Source organism: Manis pentadactyla, chromosome 2, assembly GCF_030020395.1.
Source record: "Manis pentadactyla isolate mManPen7 chromosome 2, mManPen7.hap1, whole genome shotgun sequence".
Classification (NCBI taxonomy): Eukaryota; Metazoa; Chordata; class Mammalia; order Pholidota; family Manidae; genus Manis; species Manis pentadactyla.
The window spans coordinates 160,866,104-160,886,798 of NC_080020.1; the positions used below are offsets into that span (position 1 = coordinate 160,866,104).

At 37.3% G+C, this 20,695-nt stretch overlaps 1 long non-coding RNA gene across 1 annotated transcript in view; it reads left to right on the top strand.

The window, feature by feature from the left end:
• The first annotated feature begins 5,231 nt into the window (after positions 1-5,231).
• LOC130682566 (uncharacterized) overlaps positions 5,232-20,695 on the top strand; it is a 61,221-nt gene continuing 45,757 nt past the window's right edge. Inside the window, exons 1-4 of the long non-coding RNA XR_008995776.1 lie at positions 5,232-5,822; positions 17,240-17,350; positions 18,181-18,349; positions 19,079-19,221. This is a non-coding gene — a long non-coding RNA (uncharacterized LOC130682566). The remainder of the gene's footprint in view (positions 5,823-17,239; positions 17,351-18,180; positions 18,350-19,078; positions 19,222-20,695) is intronic.

The window sequence follows — 20,695 nt, forward strand, 5'->3', positions numbered from 1 at the left end:
AGAAAAAAAGTCAGGTTTTCCTCAGTGAGCTCAAAATCTAAGCAGAGATGAAAATCAGGTTTTGAAAATGAGTAAGTGGTGGAAGCTAAGGACTATATTAGGTGGAAGGATGTTGATCAGCAAAAATTTTAGAATGTACATGATCAGAAAGGTAATAGATCAAGAGAAGATTTCCTGAACAAACTAGAAATTAGAACGAGCTATGAAGAGCAAATGAAAGGAGAGCTCTTTCAGTGGGAACACAGTAGGTGATTCCTATTCTTATAGTCAAGTCAAACAGGCTCTTAGAACCTCTCAAGACCTTGATAGCTCACTTGTGTCAGTTCAAGGCACCGTGCTGGATATTCAGCTGTGAGAGAATTGAGCTCTCATTATGCTTCCTATATGAATATGTGTTTTTTAGTTTTAGTAATGGAGATAAAAGTATATCTATTTTTGATGTTCTATCACACACACACAGATATATTTAGTTTTTTTAAATGTATACATTTTTCTTTTCTTTCTGTCATTTGCTATTTAGATTGTTTGCTTTTGTTATTGTCTCAAGTTCTTTGATTAGGGAGGCCCCAGACATAAACTGGTTACAGATGTGTTTTCCTTATCCATTGATATTTTTAGAAATTGGATATAATCCCTTTAGATAGAACATCCTCTCTTCAGTTAGTAAATCCCCTAGTAGTTATTGTTTTATAGCAGCTACTCTGCTGAGAAAATCTATTCTCATGCAACATGTGTCTTTAAATTCTATCAGAAATTAATTTTAAGGGTTTGAAAATATCATGGGTCTTTATCCAATTTTAGAATTAAAGTTGAAATATCATTTAGCAACCATTCCTCTAAAAAATGACTAAACAAAATTTCTTTATCCTAATTTCTACCTTTAGACTTTTTTTTTGTTTTGAAAACCTAATATATTGGGGCTTTTTTTACATACAGTATATTTACACACAAAAACTGCACATTTTTTCCTATCCATATTTAGGTTTAGTCTATACTGTGTTTAAGAATTTAGTGTCTGAGTTTCCTATTAATGTATCATTTAATTTTATTTATCTCTTGGTTGATGTTAGTACTTATTTAAGCATATAATTGCCTACTTCTGTTTCTCTTGCCCTTGTCACTTCTTAAGAATTGCCATCATCAATACACTCTTTGTCCATTGTCTGTCCCCTTTTGTCTGTTGTATGTATTTTAATGGGCCTTTTTCCCTTTTTCTCAGTTTCCTCTGTCTTCTGGTAAAGTCTGTCATTTGCCCTCCCTGTCTCTGAGTCAGTTCTTTTCTTTGTTAATTTCCATTTACTGCTTCAAATAAAATGTTTGATTTTATTAACTTAGCTTTACGTCACTTAAAATCTTTCTCTTCCTCCCAACAGTTCTTTTGTATTTCCATTCTTTTTCTGCTTTCTCATCATATTCTTTCCATGTTTTAGCTCATATTTTATCTACTGCTTCATAGACTATATATATAGTTTTGTTGAGTTTTATTGTGGGCGAAAACGATGCTTTTTTCTGCCTCTCAAGTGTGCTATTTATCTCTTTCTTGTGGGGTGGCCAAATATTTTGCAGGCTCAGGTTTGGTTCTGTTACTAGGTTCCAAAGACTTTATTCTTCATTTGAGGGAGCTCTATTATGGTTTGTTTTGTTCTACATTAGAGGACAGTGCATTCTTCTTGATTTCTCCAATAATAATAGAATTTTCCTCATATATACTACACCAGAAAGGTGGTAGATAGATCAATTATGAATAAGAAAAATCCTTTATTTGACCATCATTTTTCCTTTAATAATGCTTTCGCTTTCTTTATGTAGGTCTGAGTTACTGACCTATATCATTTTCTTTTTTTTTTTAAGAATTTATTTGACCACTTCTTGCAAAGTTGATCTACTGGTGACAAATTTTCTCATTTTCTTTTTCCTGAAGACATTTTTATTTATCCTTTTCTTGTGAAGGATAATTTCACTGGATATAGAATTTTAGGTTGTTGGGTTTTTTCTTTCAACACTCTAAATATTTCAGTCCACTGTCTCCTTGCTTGCATATAGAAGAGAACTCCAAGTAATTCTTATCTATACTCCTCTATAAGTAAAGTGTGTCTGTGTTGTTTTTTACTCTAGTCTCTTTTGAAATTTTGTCTTTTTTTTCCTGCAGTTCAAAAATGGTATGCCCAGTTACAGGGGTTTTTTTTGTTTTTTTTTTAGCATTTATCCTATTTGGTATTTTCTGAGCTTCCCAGATTTGTGCTTTAGTGTCTATCATTAGTTTTGGGAAATTTTCAGTCTTTATTGCTTCAAATACTTCTGTGCCTTGCTCCCTTCTCCTTGTGGTATACAATTATGCACATGTTAAATGTTTTATAGTTCTCCCACATTTCTTGGATATTCTGGGGATTTTTAGAGTCTTTTTTCTCTTTGTTTTTCAGTTTTTGAAGTTTCTATTGACATATCCTCCAGTTCACTGTTTTTTTTTTTCAGGTCTGTCCAGTCTACTAATGAGCCCATCGAAGACATTCTTTGTTTCTGTTACAGTGTTTTTGATTTCTTGTATTTCCTTTTGATTTGTTCTTAGAATTTCCATCTGTCTGCTTATGTTATCCATCTGTTCTTTCATGTTGTCCATTTTTTTCCATTACAGCGCTTAACATACTCATCATAGTTGCTTTAAATTTCTTGTCTGATAATTCCAGTATCTCTGCCATATCTGTGTCAGGATCTGATTTGTGTTCTATCTCTTCAAACGGAGTTTTTGTCTTTTACCATGCTTTGAAGTTTTGTGAAAGCTATGTATGATGACCTTGGTAAAAGGATCTGAGGTAAACAGGCCTTTAATGCTACATTTTATGATTATCTGACAAGGAGTTTGGCTGTGTTTGCTGTGGCTATGCTGTAGGTGACAGGCTAAAGTTTCCTCTGGTGTCCTTATTTTTATCTCCCCTGTTGTCTTTGGGGTTCCCTAGAGACTCATTCTTGAATAAAATTATATGTGCCATTCTTCTAGTTAGTGTATTCTCCTGTTATTACACAGTAGCCCTACAGATGTGATGGTAAGAAGAGGGGAGAGAAGCAAGATATACTCCTATGATTAGCTTCAGTCTTTCAGTGAGTCTATATCCTTGGGCTGTGAGCTTCTCAGGTGCTTGCCAGTTCCCCACCACCCGCTTAGTGGAGGCTGAAAGGCTGTAGGGGCTGGAGTTAGCTATTTTCCTTCCCCCAAGTGGAAGGCTACTGAGAAAGGAGATGGGTATTTTTCTTCCCTCATATACATGGCTGGAGCAGGCTGTGGGTGGGTATCCCCTTTCCCTCAGGTTGGTGAGGCTTGGATAAAATCCCAGCTATTTAGACTTGCAAATTTTTTTTCTTTTGAAGTCAGGCCTTGTTAAGACCAGAATTCTCTGGGAGTATTTCAGATTGATCATTTTTCCCCTCCCTGGCAGCAAGCAGGAAGGCATTTTTCTCTGATCTTCACTGTGAGAACCTGGTAGCAATCCTGGAGGTAAAACTCATAAAAGTGGGGTGGCCCCCCTATGACAAGGAAACCCCCTCACCTTATAGTTTCAAACTCTCAGACTTGTCCAAATTCAATCCCCAGCAATTTTCTAAGTACAATTCAGGGTTTCCTACCCAGGCACTGATTGCTGTGGAGATGTCTGCTCTCACTAGATATGATTCTCTGTATCTACCTATCTGTCTCTCCAATATTTGATGTAACAGTTTGACCTGTGACTTCAATTATAAATCACATCTAGGGCAACCATCTCACTGGAGACATTTTTGTTTATTGGTATTCTTTTTCATGTCCTTTAGCATCCTAAGTCATCTATTTCTGAATAATATTTAGTCTCAGCCAACTTAATGATAAGTTGGGTACTCCCTCTGTGTTCCTTTGGGTAATACTTTCAATTACAGTCTTCATTTGGTATTCTTTCAGGATTTCTTCTAATTATTTTCTGTAACTCTGTACCACTTTCTTGGTACAAAGTTCTAGAAAATTTGTAATTTTAGGGATTTTAGAAAATGTAGGGATTTATTAATCAACCTTCATATTTCCTCAATATCACTACTCTAGAGCTCATCAAAATGATTTCACTTTGTTCCATTTAGTTAACACCATTTTTGAATTTTCATTGCTAAGGAAGTCCATCTTATCAACCCAGACTGTAAATGTCTATATATATGTATATCCCTATATGCAAACATATAGATGTATTTATTCACACACACAGAGATATATATAGATATGCATACATATGCATATGTATTTCCATAAATTTTAGTTGTATAATGGAAAGGAGGGTATATGGCAAGTTAAATACCTGTGCTCAAGTCAACATCTTTTCTTGGTGTCCTCTAAGTATTTTCCACAGCATTAAGTAGCTGACCAGGAGTCCCCAGAATACCCTGAGAAAATTAGTCATCCAGAACAGGATCTCTCAGTATGGCAGCATTTACTAGAGGATGGCCTAGTCCCACTGGGCCATGCCTCAGGGAAAAATCACAGAGTGAAGAACATTTTTTTGAGTTAAGACAACACTGCCAAGATATAGGACAAAAGACAAGTTTACTCACTGAGTCATCTCAGGGCACTCATCCACAGCACAATATGGTACACCTACTTGGTAGAAATAATTATGGTAAAAGTTGGCAGGAGAGAGGGGTTTGTTAGATGAGTTGTGTGTTCTTTTTAATGGAGCAGAGGAAAATAGGTTTAAATAATAACTTGCATACAAAAGAAGAAAAGATAATGTTTATTTGGGGTGTGCTGGTAACCAGCACACTTGAACCCAAGAATAAAGGAAGAATTGCATGATCTGGAGATAAGCCTGCAATCACTTTTATTACCATAATCTCCCAAGAGGCTCAACACTAACATAACAGGTTGCAAACAGATCTTGTCATCTGGTGTGAACACAGACCCATCGTTTTAAGTGGTATAACGTGTTTTCAAACAGGTTGGAGTAATGCTTAACGGACATTCGTTAGCAGCTCAGCTTCCTAAACACTGAAAAAAAAAAAAAGACAATTACGGGCAAGACTGGCAGTTGAACACTTGAGTCCATGTTATGATATTTATTGGACAACTCCTGAAGGTGTTAGCTGTGCACATTTGGTTGATTACATAAATAGTTGCTGCTATTCTGACTATAACCAGATTTGGTGTTTTTAAGGCTTTATTAAATATTATAATCATCTGGTCTCGCTGAGCAATAGGTGGGGGCATATGGTTCCAATGCTTACTGAACCACCAAGTGAAAGGAACTTATGGGTTCAATTTTATGTGAGATACATATTCTTACTAGTTATTTGGATCAAGTACTTAACACAAGGAATTTGCTGGCAATATAAAACACATTAGTCTGAGAAAAAAGTTCCATACACTACTTGTATCTCTAACTATGAGACTCTGCTTAATTGGATCTTGTGTTCTTACTTGAAAGTAAGAAGTAGCACTAGATAACTTGGTAAAAAACTTCTTTCAGTCTTGTAGCTCAGCAAAAATATTTGACAAGCTTTTGATAAAACTAGAGATACTTAATTTTCATCTAGACCTTTGGGAACAAGATGATCCATCTAGAAATTAATCCATTCATTTACATATTGTTTTGAGTTCTTATTTTTCCCCTCATTTTTTTAAATTTTCCTTTTTTATTCTGCAGATTATTCTGATGCCTAACCAACATTGAGAACCTCTTCCATAAGTATCTTCTAACTCCTAAATGGATTAGTGCCCAACTGGGCATTTGTGTCCATCAGAGTCTCCTAGCCACATGGTTCATCTCAAGAAAATAAGTGCTAAACTTAGGAAGAACCTAGAGCAACTACCTAAGGTAAAGATGATGACAAAGAACAACAATGAAAACTTCAGTAGGAAAAATGGATGTGGGTAATGTAAGGCAGTTTCAGACATCTTAAATGTCTGAAGTAGTTATGATTTAAAAACTAGGACTGAGGTATATTTTACAGTATTGAAGTTAGGATCTGATGCAGTCCAGCTAACTAATTAAGATCATCAATTTATGCAAGATAAGGGAAGGCCATGGGAAGTATACAACTCAGGTATAGATCTGGAAGTCTTCAAGAAAATAGGACAGGTTCTAATCAGAGGGCTGGTTGACTTCGACCTGGCTTGGCGTCTCTGAAGCATTGATAGTAAGTCTCCATTAGACTTCTCGTCCGTTAAAAGCACAGTAGTTGGGAAACTATGTGTGTAGGGGTGAGGAGGAGGAAGCATTAGATTTGGGAAAACATTTTCTAAATTAGTTCTAAAATGCCAGAGGGAGGACCTTAATTAGGTTTTGTTGTTTCAGCCCTAGAGCAAGAAAGTTTCTAAACTCTATTATTTAACACAACAATTTATTTCTTTTGAACCTTTCACATCATCAAGTCTAGCTGAATATTTTCCATTTATCTCCCCTCATCTGGAATCCTCACTTGCTTGTGCTAATTCAGAGCCTTATTATCTCCAGTCTGAATTATAACTCCAGCTTTCTCATTGGGTCTGCTCTGTCTATTCTCTTCCTCTTGAAGCCCAGTTCACTAGATGCAAATATGAGATATGGCTTGAAACTTTCAGCTTCTTTCTGTCTACCTACAGGGCAGATATCTTCTGTAATGTGTGGCTGGTCATTACCATCTCGCTGCTTTTTTGTTTTTTTATTAAGGTGTCATTGATATACACTCTTACGAAGGTTTCAAATGAAAAATATTGTAGTTACTGCATTCACCCATATTATCAAGTCCTTCCCATACCCCATTGAAGTCACTGTCCATCAGTGTAGTAAGATGCCACAAAATTCACTACCTGTCTTCTATGTGCTACACTGTCTTCCCTGTGAACCCAAACGCACCATATGCACCCCTATGTTTACTGCAGCACATAATACCACTCAATCCCCTTCTCTCTCCCTCCACAACCACCCTCCCCCACACCTCCCCTTTGGTAATGGCTAGTCCCTTCTTGGAGTCTGTGAGTCTGTTGTTTTGTTCCTTCAGTTTTGTTTCATTGTTATACTCCACAAATGAGGGAAATCATATGGTACTTGTTTTTCTGCCTAGCTTATTTCACTGAACATAATACCTTCTAGCTCCATCCATGTTGTTGCAAATGGTAGGATTTGTTTTCTTCTCATGACTGAATAGTAATGCATTGTGTATATGTACCACATCTTCTTTATCCATTCATCTACTGATGGACACTTAGGTTGCTTCCATGTCTTGGCTACTGTAAATAGTGCTGCAGTAAACATAGGGGTGCATATGTCTTTTTGAATCTGAGATCTTGCTTTCTTTGGGTAAATTCCTCAGGTAGAAATTCCAGGTCAAATGGTATTTCTATTTATAGTTTTTTGAGGAGCCTCCATATTGCATTCCACAATGGTTGAACTAATTTACATTCCCACCAGCAGTGTAGGAGGGTTCCCCTTTCTCCAGTTCCTTGCCACCATTTGTTGTTCCTAGTCTTTTTGATGTTGGCCATCCTAACTGGTGTGGGTTGATATTTCATTCTGGTTGTAATTTGCATTTCCCTGATAATCAGCAGTGTGGAGCATCTTCTTATGTGCCTCTTGGCCATATGAGTTTCTTCTTTGGAGAGGTGTCTGGTCAGACCCTCTGTCAGTATTTTAATTGGGTTATTTGCTTTTTGGGTGTTGAAGTGTGTGAATTATTCATGTATTTTGGATGTTAACCCCTTGTCGAATAACTCATTTACAAACATATTCTCCCATACTGTAGAATACCTTTTTGTTCTATTGATGGTGTCCTTTGCTGTACAGAACCTCTTTAGTTTGATGTAGTCCCATTTGTTCATTTTTACTTTTGCTCCCTTGCCCAAGGAGATGCGTTCAGGAAAAAAGTTGCTCATGCTTATATTCAAGATAATTTTGCCTATATTTTCTTCCAATAGTTTTATGGTCTCATGACTTACATTCAGGTCTTTGATGCATTTTGAGTTTACTTTTGTGTATGGAGTTAGACAATAATCCTGATTCATTCTCTTACATGTAGCTGTCCAGTTTTGCCAACACCAGTTGTTGAAGAGGCTGTTATTTCCCTATTGTATATCCAGGGCTCCTTCATCATATATTAATTGACCATATATGCTTGGGTTTATATCTGAGCTCTCTATTCTTTTCCATTGATCTATGGGTCTGTTCTTGTGCCAGTGCCAAATTGTCTTGACTACTAAGGCTTTGTAGTAGAGCTTGAGTTTGGGAAGCATAATCCCCCCAGCTTTATTCTTCCTTCTCAGAATTGCTTGGCTATTTGGAGCCTTTTGTGGTTCCATATGAATTTTGGAACTATTTGCTCTACTTTGTTGAAGAATGCTATTGGTATTTTGATAGGGATTGCATTGAATCTGTAGATAGCTTTAGACAGGATGGCCATTTTGACAGTATTAATTCTTTGTATCCATGAGCACAGGATGTATTTCCATTTATTGGTATCTTATTTAATTTCTCTCAGTGTCTTGTAGTTTTCAGAATATAGGTCTTTCATGTCCTTGGTTAGGTTATTCCTAAGTATTTTATTCTTTTTGATGCAATTGTGAATGGAACTATTTTCCTGATTTCTCTTCTGTTAGTTCATCATTAGTATATAGGAATGCAACATATTTCTGTGTATTGATTTTGTATCCTGCAACTTTGCTGAATTCTGTTATTAGTTCTAGTTGTTTGGGGTGGATTCTTTAGGGACTTTTTATGTGCAATATCATGTCATCTGCAAACAGTGACAGTTTAACTTTTCCCTTACCAATCTGGATGCCTTTTATTTCTTTGTGTTGTCTGATTGCCATGGCCTGGACCTCCAGTAGTAAGTTGAATAAAAGCAGGGAGAGTGGACATCCTTGTCTTGTTCCCTATCTTAAAGGAAAAGCTTTCAGCTACTCACTGTTAAGTATGATATTGGCTGTGGGTTTGTCATATATGGCCTTATTATGTTGAGGTACTTGCCCTCTAAACTCATTGTGTTGAGAGTTTTTATCAGGAATGGGTGTTGAATTTTGTTGAATGTTTTTCAGCATCTATGGAGATGATCATGTGGTTTTCGTCCTTCTTTTTGTGTATATGATAAATACTGTTGATGGAATTTCAAATATTGTACCATCCTTCTATATGTGGAATAAATCCTACTTGATCATATGGATGAACTTACTGATGTGTTTTTGAATTTGAATTGCTAATATTTTGTTAAGAATTTTTACATCTATGTTCATCAGGGATATTGTTCTGTAATTTCTTTTTTTGTGATGTCTTTGGTTTTGATATTAGAGTGATGCTGGCCTTATAAGATGAGTTTAGAAGTATTCCCTCCTCTTGTACTTTTTGGGTAACTTTAAGGAGGATGACTATTAGATCTTCACTAAATGTTTGTTTAAATTTAGCTGTGAAGCCATCTGGTACAGGGATTTTGTTCTTAGGTAGTTGTTTAATTACCAATTCAATTTTGTTGGTGGTAATTGTTCTGTTCATATTTTCTGTTTCTTCCTGGGTAAGCCTTGGAAGACTGTACTTTTCTAGAAAGTTGTCCGTTTCTTCTAGGTTATCCAGTTTGTTAGCATATAATTTTTCATAGTATTCTCTAATAATTCTTTGTATTTCTATGGTGTCCGTTGTGATTTTTCCATTCTCATTTATGGTTCTGCTTATGTGTGTAGACAGTCTTCTTTTCTTGATAAGTCTGGGTAGAAGTGTATCTATTTTATTTATTTTCTCAAAGAACCAGCTCCTGTTTTCATTGATTCTTTGTATTGTTTTATTCTTCTCAATTTTATTTATTTCTGCTCTGACCTTTATTATGTCACTCCTTCTCCTGACTTTGGGTCTCATTCGTTCTTCTTTTTCTAATTTCATTAACTGTGAGTTTAGACTATTCATATGGGATTGTTCTTCTTTCCTGAAGTAAATCTGTATTACAGTATACTTCCCTCTTAGCACAGCCTTCGCTGCGTCACACAGATTTTGTGGTGTTGAGTTATTGTTGTCATTTGTTTACATATATTGCTTGATCTCTGTTTTTATTAGATCATTGATCCATTGCTTACTTAGGAGCCTTTTGTTAAGCCTCCATATATTTGTGGGTTTTTTCTTTTCTTTGCATAATTTATTTCTAGTTTTATAACTTTGTGGTCTTAGAATCTGGTTGGTACAAATTCAATCTTTTTGAATTTACTGAGGCTCTTTTTGTGGCCTAGTATATGAACTATTCTGTGCCCTTGAGAAGAAAGTGTATCTTGCTGCTTTTGGATGGAGAGTCCTGTCGCTGTCTGTTATGTCCATCTGGTCTAATGTGTTGTTCAGTGCATCTATCTCCTTACTTATTTTCCGTCTGGTTGATTTGTCCTTTGGAGTGAGTGATGTGTCGAAGTCTCCTGAAATGAATGTATTGCATTCTATTTCAACCTTTAATTATTTTAGTATTTGTTTCACATATGTAGGTACTCCTATGTTGGGTGGATAGGTATTTATAATGGTTATATCCTCTTGTTGGACTTGCCCCTTTATCATTATGTAACATCATTCTTTGTCTCTTGTTACTTTCTTTGTTTTGAAGTCTATTTTGTCTGATTCAAGTACTGCAACTCTGGCTTTTTTCTCCCTATTGTGCATGAAATATCTTTTTCCATCCCTTCACTTAGGCTGTGTATGTCTTTGGGTTTAACATGAGTCTCCTGTAGGCAGCATAAAGACAGATCTTGTTTTTTATCCATTCAGGGACTCTATGTCTTTTGATTGGTGCATTCAGACCATTTACATTTAGGGTGATTATTGATAGGTATGTACTTATTGCCATTCCAGGCTTTAAATTTGTGGTTACGAAATGTTCAATGGTAACTTCTTTTCTATCTAACAGTCTAACTCAACTCTCTTATTATGCTATTAGAAACAGCTTCTAAAGGTCCTTTTTTTAGCCTCCTTTTTCTTCCTCCTCCATTCTTTGTATATTAGGTATCATCTTTACTCTTTGTTTAACCCTTCACTGATTTTGTAGGTCGTTGATTTGATTTTGCATCTGCTCAGTAATTAATTGGTCTACTTTCCTTACTGTGGTTTAGTTTTCTCTAGTGACATCTCTTTAGCCTTACGAACACTTCCATCTATGGCAGTCCCTCCAAAATACACTGTAGAGATGGTTTGAGGAGGTAAATTCTCTCAGCTTTTGCTTATCTGGAAACTGTTTAATCCCTCCTTCAAATTGAAATGATAATCTTGGCAGGTTCAGTATTGTTGGTTTGAACACTTCTGCTTCATTGTATTTAATTATATGATGCCAATCCCTTCTGCCGTGTGAAGTTTCTGCTGAGAAGTCTGATGATAGCCTGATGGGTTTTCCTTTATATGTGATCTATTTTCTCTCTCTGGCTCCTTTTAATACTTTGTCCATGTCCTTTATCTTTTCCATTTTAATTGCTGTATGTCTTGGTGTTTTCTTCCTTGGTTCCCTGGTGTTGGGAGATCTGTGCACCTCTGTGGCCTGAGAGACTATCTCCTTCCCCAGATTGGGGAATTTCTTAGCAGTTACTTCCTCGAAGACACTTTCTATCTCTTTTTCTCTCTTCTTCTTCTTCTGGTACCCCTATAATGCAAATATTGTTATGTTTGGGTTGGTCACACAGTTCTTTCAATATTCTTTCATTCCTAGAGACCCTTTTTACTCTCTGTGCCTCAGCTTCTTTGTATTTCTGTTCTCTAATTTCGATTTCATTTACCATATCCTCTACTTCATCTATTGTGTTTTTATGTCCTTCCATTTTATGTTTTTCATTTCAGATACTGAATTCTTCAATATTTATATCTCATTCCTGAATTCCTACCTGGACAGAGTGCACCTGGACAATTTTGTCCACCTGTCCCTTCTCCTGAGCTGCAAGGCCTGTGCAATCCTTGCCCCTTTAGCAGCCCTCTTGCTGTTAGGGAGTCTCTCAGACTGCCCACATTTCTTTTGTCCCAGAGTGGATGGTTGTGGATATGCCTTCTTATTTTTCTGTAGCTCGATGAGCATGTTTATAATTTTTATTTTGAAATCTCTTTTAAGAAGATTGATGAGTTCAGTTTCACTTGGCCCTCTTTCTGGTGTTTGTGGGATTTTGAGTTGAACCAGGTTCCTTTGACATTTCATATTTGTGGGTGACACCCTCTAGTACCCAGAAGTTATACCCTCTATTGCTGTTCATCCCCTGGAGCGATGGTGGCAGTCACAGGTGAGTGGCACTGGTGCCTGTCAGCAGGAAAGACCTTTTTTCTGCTTCCTGGCTGCAGTGCCTGCTTCCAATGCCAGGGTCAATGGGCTGAGCATGCTGGGAGAAGTCTCTGTGCTTTGCACTTGTAGCTGCTGTAGGTGGGGCCTCCCTCTAGCTGGCCTGGTATAATGTTGGGGCAGCTGTTTCGTGAGCTGTTGCCAGTGGGAAGAAGGTGCAGCAGGCTGCGTATCATGGTGGGGGGCCTAGAGGTGCATAGCTAGCAAGGGGGATGGAGCGCCTGTAGCTCCTGAAAGTTCCCAACCTGTTGGACAGACTGTGCCCAGACAATTTTGTCCACCTATCCTTTCTCCTTAGCAGCTTGCTCTGTGTAATCCTTGCCCCTTTAGCAGCCCTCTAGCGGTTACGAAGTCTCTCACACTGCCTGCCTTTTGTCCCAGAGCTGCCAGTTGTGGATATGCATTTCCACCAGCAGCTGAAATCTCAGTCTCTCCAAGTACTCAAACCTCTTAGCTTTCCAACCCCACTAATATCCAGAGCATGATGTAATGTAGGTTTGTGTTCCCAGAGAAGGTCTCCAGGGTTGTGTGTTCAGGAGTCCTAGGCCTCCACCCCTTCCCCACTCCATTTCTCTTCCTCCTCCTGGTGAGCTTGGGTGGGGGAAGGACTTTGAGGGCTACTCTTTTCCCCAGGTGTAGGCAGTCTGCTGCAGCCTTCTTAACTGTTGCTCTTTCATGATTAGATGTATTTGCTATATTTTCATATTATATGTGGCTTTTGGGAGGAGGTTTCTGTCTCACCTCTCACACCACCATCCCATCTGGCTGCTTTTTAAAACTCTCTTGCCTGTGCCCTGTTTAAAGTGCCCATTGCCAATCAGGTACATCCACTTGATTATTTCCTTTTAATAATCCATGTTGACATGGCAAGTGAAGGCTGAAAAAGGTAATACCCCAAATTGGAATGGGGAAACCAAGGCCTCTGGAGATTAAGACTAGTGCTTCCAGCTATAGATGGGTCAGCTCCTTCTTGTGTCACAGCAATAGGCTTTCCCAAGTCATCCATGAACCCCTCAGGGCCAGGGAGGCTACTGCCCTTCAAGCCCATTTGGGTCATTTTTAATGAATAGTTGCAGCACCTCTAACTCAGCCCATTTTCTCTAAGGAGGTGAAGAAGGGATATTGTTAAATTCGCCAGGTTTAGGGGGGATGATCCTAGATGCCTTTTGGGACTGATCCCCAACTTATAGAAAAAACACTTTCATCAAACCCCCACTTCATGAAAGGTTAATTACTTACATTGAATCAATAGAAAATGCAGGATTCTTTTGAGTTACTGAAGAAGAGATAAATCTATATTGATACTGACTCAAAAAGACAACCCAAAAGAATTCTGCTCCCTGCAGGAGGAGACGTTAGGTGTCAGCCATGCTGCCTCACTACACAGTGATGATCCACAGATGCAGGGACATGGAGTTGTTCATGGAAAGGTATAAAGAAATAGTTAATGAAAAAATTTTGTGTTAATACCTACTCTATCTACTTTATATTTCATGGGTGCTAGTCTACTTTCCTAGTAGTCTTATGAAGCAAACTGAAATTGACTACTATATTGATCATCTTTTCTCCCCCCATCACATTGCTCTATATGTTTGTATCACCATCTGACACCATTGAATAGCTCTTGTTGAAACAAAACTCAGAAGTAGAGACAAAATTATACTTTATTCATCTTCCAAATTCAGACACCTGAGGAAAACTTACAAAGTATACCAAAATTTGTACACTGACTGATTACATATTTTGTTTCAAATAGGAAAACAAAATTCCCTTCTGATTAGGTCATCCTTCCTTTCACCCTATCTGTGGAAAGAATATGCTATCTAGGTGACCCTAGTATGTATTTTGATTCACTAATTTTTTTCATATTACATTAACAAATGGCAATCTGGTTGTATACATTATTTTCTATATGTGTTAATCTGATCATACCCCAACCTCTACTGCAACCATCTTTCAGATTTCCTCTCAAATTCACTTATATTTTGAATAGTTTTAAGAGAATTTAGTAGTTTAATGAAGGTAAAAACTAAACTGACATGCTTTCTTGACTCTTAAGAGCTGCATTATTTGGATGTTGTAGGCTTCCTATTATTTGAATACCAAAGTACAACATCTGTGTTTCTTTCCAATGATGATTGTTTATATATGTGCAGATATTCCCAATTTGATCCTCAAATGGATGTTTTGAAAGTAGCAGAGCAGATGTCAGTCTTATTTTCCAGACAAGCAAACCAAGACTTAGATGAACTTGAAGGATTTGCCTGAAGTCACTATGTAGTGAAAAACCAGTCTTACAAGACCAGGGTTAGGCCATTAAGGTACCTCTGTGTATTAGTAGTGCTTTCAGTTTACAAGTTCTAAGGGGGGCTTTTTAGGCAGTAGACATGAATTTGACATTTAATATGAATGAACTGGAGAAGTGTCACAGGACTCTGATGAGTGAAATTACACGATTTTACATTTTGAAAGGATCATTCTGGCTGCTTTTGTGAGAATAGAATGCAGAGGGTGCAAAATGGGGACCTGTTAGCCGACCATTGCAATAACCTAGCTGAGTGATGAAGAGAGCTTGGACAAGGGAACTAAGCAGTAATGATGGTGAGAAGTGATCTGACTGAATATATTTTAAAGAAATAAAGATTCACTGATAATCATGGGTCATGAGATAAAAGAAGAGTAAAGCATGACACTATTTCATGTGTGAGATGCACAAAGTATATAGTTACAGTAAGTGAAATGGGGGATAATGCAGGTGGAAAACCTTTGGAAAGGCAGATTGGAATTTCAGGCTTAGACATGCGTTAGAAACATTTTTGGGCCTCTCAGTCAGGATGTTAAGTAGACAGCTGTCTATGTACAACCTAGAGTTCAGAGGAGAGGTCCATGTGGAAATATACATTTAAGAGTCATATTTGCTTTGCTCTTTTATCTCTGCAGAACTTTCTCTGCTTCTCAGTTCACAGAGGGACTGTGTACCTCTTCCACTTGAGGCAGCACAGACAGAGAGTACAATCATTTGGTCCCAATCCCAATTTCCTGAACAGAAAACCTGATCAGCTCAGTGTTCTTCAGGGTCTATACCCTGGCCTACTAGCTACAGGCAGGGAGTGATGCTGTGAGGCTGACACATGGTCTAGCCCTGCAGGAGTGGTGGGTGGTTCCTGGACAAGATCACCCTGTGGGTGACCACAACACACAACTGAGAACTTTTCAGGACAGATAGCTTAATATATTTCTGAGTTATAAAAAACCTAAATGCAACCAACCTTGATGGATGGAAGGAAATATCTGTTAAAGGACTATAACAAAGTACAGACTTGTATGTTAATCCTTGAATTACGTTGTCAAGAAATGTAAGGAAAAAAAATTGTAGAGAAAATAATCCAATCAACCATCACTAATATTGGCACAGGCAAAATAGTATCCTAATAGGAGATACTTTGTTATATTCAAATTTGATAACCAAATTAATATTAAAATTTGATCTGGTGATAATATTGAGACACATTAATGTTCGCTATGTTCCAATTTGATAGCTAAGTAATGAGTCTCAATATTGTCACCAGACCATTAAATTCTCACTAAATTTTACTTAAAATTAACTTCCAGTATACTTATTAAAATAAATTTTAAAATTTCTTTCTTATTTTGTCTATGCCCTACACCCCCCTTTCCTGATTTTAGTCATGATTCATGGAAAAGATGCACCTAATATTTACAAAAAATAAAACGATAAATCATTATGTGTACAGAATTTAATTATTAAAATTCCTTATTTCCTTCATTAAAGGACTGAATATTTATTCCATGTTAATGATGACCAAGGCTTATTTTTGATGTGAACCCAACAACTATTTTGTGGATCAAACCCTCAGTGGTTTGGAGAATTATGTACCATAATTAATGAATAAAATCACCTGATGGTGTTGGTAATCATCAGAGATCTAGTTGGTTAATGATAAGATTTGTGTTAAAGTTGCTATGAAAAATGAGAGTGCACTTTATTAGGACAGTGTGTCATTAATACCTCCAGTCCCCTTCTGAAAGTGGATAGACAGATTTCTGTACAACATCTCTTTTACCATTTGGCCCCAACCATGTACCTGTTCTACAAGTGCACATTCCTTTGTCTCATCCAGATCTCTGAGGTGAGAACTAATAGGAAATATGTATTTTTAATAGGCTTCCCAAGGGGACTGTTTTGTACATTGTAGTTCAAAAATCATTTGCTGAGAGTCAACATATAGAATTTATTTACAAATTCAGTATAAGCCACAAAACAAAAAAACAAAAACTAAGGTGCCAAATGGTAAATGAGATGACAGGTTGCATTTCACAACCTTAAAAATGTTAGTGTGGAAAGAAGTGCAGGCATTACAATTGGAATGGGCAAAAAGCCAAGCTCATTAAAATTCTCCTGGCTCCCTGCCCAATTTCCCATGACTTGGTCATATTTTAAGCAATTCATCAATCAAGAATAAATATTTAGTGAGAGTGTGCAGCATGCTCAAGGTGTGGTGTGGTTTCTTCTGGTCCCTGGACATATGGGCATATGTTGTATTTGCATGATTGATTGTGCATAGATATCTCAGTATTTCGCCATCCTTTGGCAGGACGTGACCATCGTTACACCCAAATTGTCCTCAACAGGCTACTTATGAAGGAAAGAAAATGCCCAAACTAAATAAATGAGTCAGGTTTAGATATTAGGCAAATCCAATAGGCCCACTTTGAATACAGCTGAGGCTTCAAATGAGTTCTGTGATGAACACTGAGAGCCTGGGCTTTGAGAGCATTCTATGAGTATTTTTGTCACATTGACAGAAAACATCTACTTGAAACTATATTTATTTATTTTTTTAATTACTCCATGGGCCAGTTGAAGTTTAAAAGCTAAGCATTTGCAATCCAATGATCTGGGTTCAAGTTTGAGTGGTTCTAACCTGTCATCTTTAAAATGTAGACAATTCTGGGTTCCTTACAGGACTGCTGGGACAATGAGATGCTAATGTGTTATTGGATCAAATAGTGAAAGCATCTTGATGCTGTAAAAGCTGTACAAATATTATTTCAAATAATCGACTACTTATTTCAGGTAAGCCCATGACAAGACTTAAATATTAAAGCTTGTCGCTTGCCCTGGGGTATTGATCACATGCCCTGTGCAAACCATGGGAAGTCAGAAAATTGGCAGGACTTTTGGCTCAACGTGTAGGAATTTTCTGATAAGAACCATAGGGCTGAGATCCAATTAGTGTAGAAAACATCGAGCAAACAACAGGCAAGTGTGATGCTAGGAATTTATTGTGGAGTTTCACACCTTTGACGGCAGTGTGTCCGTGACCATTCATTACAGTGATTTCATCCATCCTTGGGGTATTCTCTTGGTTTCTCTACATTTATCTATAATTCACTACCAGTTACCACCCTGAGTGATTTACCAGCAGTCATTTATTTAATCTTCACAGCACCAATCTGAGAAACACTAAACTGGCCCCATTTTCATTAATGTGGAAAGTGAACTCCAGTAACAAGGAGTTGCTTGTCGATGGTTTCACAGAAAGGAAAAGATGAAACTTGAGTTTAAAATAAGACCATCTTTGCTCTAGAACTCATACCGCGAAGTACCTCATAATAATTCTGCCTAGGGTTTTTAATTATTTTGAATGACATATTAAAAGACATGTTAATTATGCTCTTTGTTTACATTTTCACAAATGTCAAGTACTTAAAAATTTTTATATTGAAATATTTTCAACAATTTAAATCAGATTCCTTATATATTGGGTTCTTAGCTCTAGAATTGGTTCTCAGAAATAACTCATTCTACCCTTAGGGTAGGATAAATGGATGATGTATTTTGCATTTAATAATACTGACTTTTTAACATTTAAGGAATTTTAGTATGTCTGCATCTCCTTCCAGGGCCAAAGACTCCAGAGGCTACCCTTCCCTCTGAGCCTTATACTTGTCCCCCAAAATAGTATACAGGAGAGAAAATGTGGCAAGAAATCTGTTTCTCTGGAAAGTCAAGAGAAATGAGTGATCCAAGATGAGAAAAGGGACAGGCAGCGAAAGACAAGGAAGCAACTGGGTGAGTCCTGCTTGTCACAACATATAAACTCTGGTGTAAGTAGGCTAGAGGTAGTCCTGGCCTCCTAGCACTGGGAGTGCATGCCCAGCCTGCAGGGTCTCAGCCACTTCCTCACAGCCTTTCAGTGGGATGAACCAATACAATCCAGTGTGCCGTGAAAGAAATGATGCAATCCTTCAAACAAACCAATATATTCTAAATATATTCTAAATATTCTTCCTACATTTGGAAGTTGACCTGAGTCCTGGTTCTGTCATTTAAATATTGAATTTTCTTAAAAAAGCTATTGAAACTGTTTATACCTAAGTGTCCTCATGAATGAAATAGGGGCTCATAATAATGCCTACATCATTAGGCTATTGAGAAGAGCAATTGAGTTAATACCTGAAAAATGCATAAACGAACCAAAAGATGCTTGGCCCATAGTAAGTACTCAGTAATTTCTCTCTACTATTTTTATTACCTATTTTTGTCTGTTCTAGAATGATGAACCTGGCACAATGCTTGGCACACAGATGATGCTCAGTAAAGATCATTGAATTAAACAATATAGTTGAACTTTCCCCTGTGAAATTACTTAACTGTTTCATAAAAATATTACATTACCTCTGCCATAAGAAATTTGTGTGGTTAAAAAGAATTTGCATATAATCCTATCCTTGTTGGGAACTGCTAGAAATGTTTTCTTTGTTAAACTCAAAGCTTAAACCGACTGTTACATGTTTTCAGAAAAATAGCATATCTGATGGTCTCCAAGATATATGAATCTTTAGATGGCCAGTAAAAGAGCTCTGATACGGAAAGATTTCACTCTGGACTGCTTTCCTCTAAAAGAATTCTGAGCTACTTTCTGGAAAAATTATGACTAACAGGTACCTGGTGAGAACACGATTTGTTGTCAGTATTAGGACTGTCATTCAAAGTAGGTCTTGTAGATTTTAAAGCACTCAATCAAGCTCAAGAAAAACCTTGTGTTTAATTATATTCTGTCTCTCTTTTTTCCCTTCTCTCACAAATTGCATCCTCCTATATTACTATACTAGAAGGACACAGATGAAATCACTAAGAACTAAGAGTCTAAGCAAACTTGATGTCATAATATCCACTCCAATTTTCCAGAAGTTCAGGCATAAAGGGACACATTTGGAGTGGTCTCTACCTCATGCTCTGAACCTTGAGAAAGGCACCCAGCACTTCTCTTTGTTATGTAAATATCCTCCCCCTCTACCTGGAAGAGACAGCTTGAGTTTACTTAAATCTGCCAGCCCTCCTCTAAGTGATAAGGCACAGCACAAGGCTTGCATATGCTCCGTACATATACTCCGTACCGTTCAGCAGGGCTGCAAACACTGACGGGCTCCTCCGCCCCCTCCTGCCCCTCTGTTGCCAGCAGAACCGCCGCCAGTGTCCGTTGCTGTTTCACAAGTCTTCCTTAAGATCCATCTTGTTCCAGAAAAGCTTTATATTTCACGAAAGGAGCCCGGTCTGGCAGCCAGGGACAGGAAAGTGGAAGGAGAAAATAATAGTGTTCTAGCTTATTAGAAATACACTAATGAGAACAGAGGTGCAGCAGTGGTGGTAGGAAGCGTTCTCTAGCCCAGGAGGGAGCTGCGCAGCTTCCTCTGCTATTAAATTTCCAGTCTTTGTTCTAAGGCAAGACCTCGTCTATTAAGTTAGGATATTAGATTAGGTGACTCCTTAAGTCTTTTCCCATTCAAAAATAACACCAATTTAGAAATTAACTCAAACATTGGCGTTTTCAGTGAGAAAAGTAGTTTGATATGTCCAGAGTCCTACTCAAAATTTAGTGGCTAGGCCAGCATATGAAAAATTTCATCAAATAACTTCATTTTACAAAGAGTAAAACTAAAATCCAAAGAGGTTAAGTAGGATAGACTCAGAATTGGAATTCACATTATCGAATTTCCAACCTAGTGTTCTTTCCATAAAACCTCATCACAATTTCCAATGGAATATTTCCAGGCATTATCCAATAGCTTGCGGAAGGTATAATATAAGATTAAAAAAAGAAAAGACCTTTTTCAGAAGTCACTGAAATCAGCTTTATTGACTTTCTGTTTGTGCAACTCGTGCTGTATTCAGGTCTTAAATTCCCAATGGGCTTTTGGATGGCTGGTTTATTTCACTTTGTATAGGGTTTCTTAGATGAGAGAGGATAGAGAGATATCCAGTCCCACAGAATACAAGTATAATACATGCCTCTTAAGATAAAGTCTGGATAAATTTTACCTCTAGATAATACTTTAAGTAAAGGTAGCAACTAAGGATTATATTTGGAAATAGATTTCCTGTCCTTTTGCCTCCCAAAATTTAAGAACCTAGTTA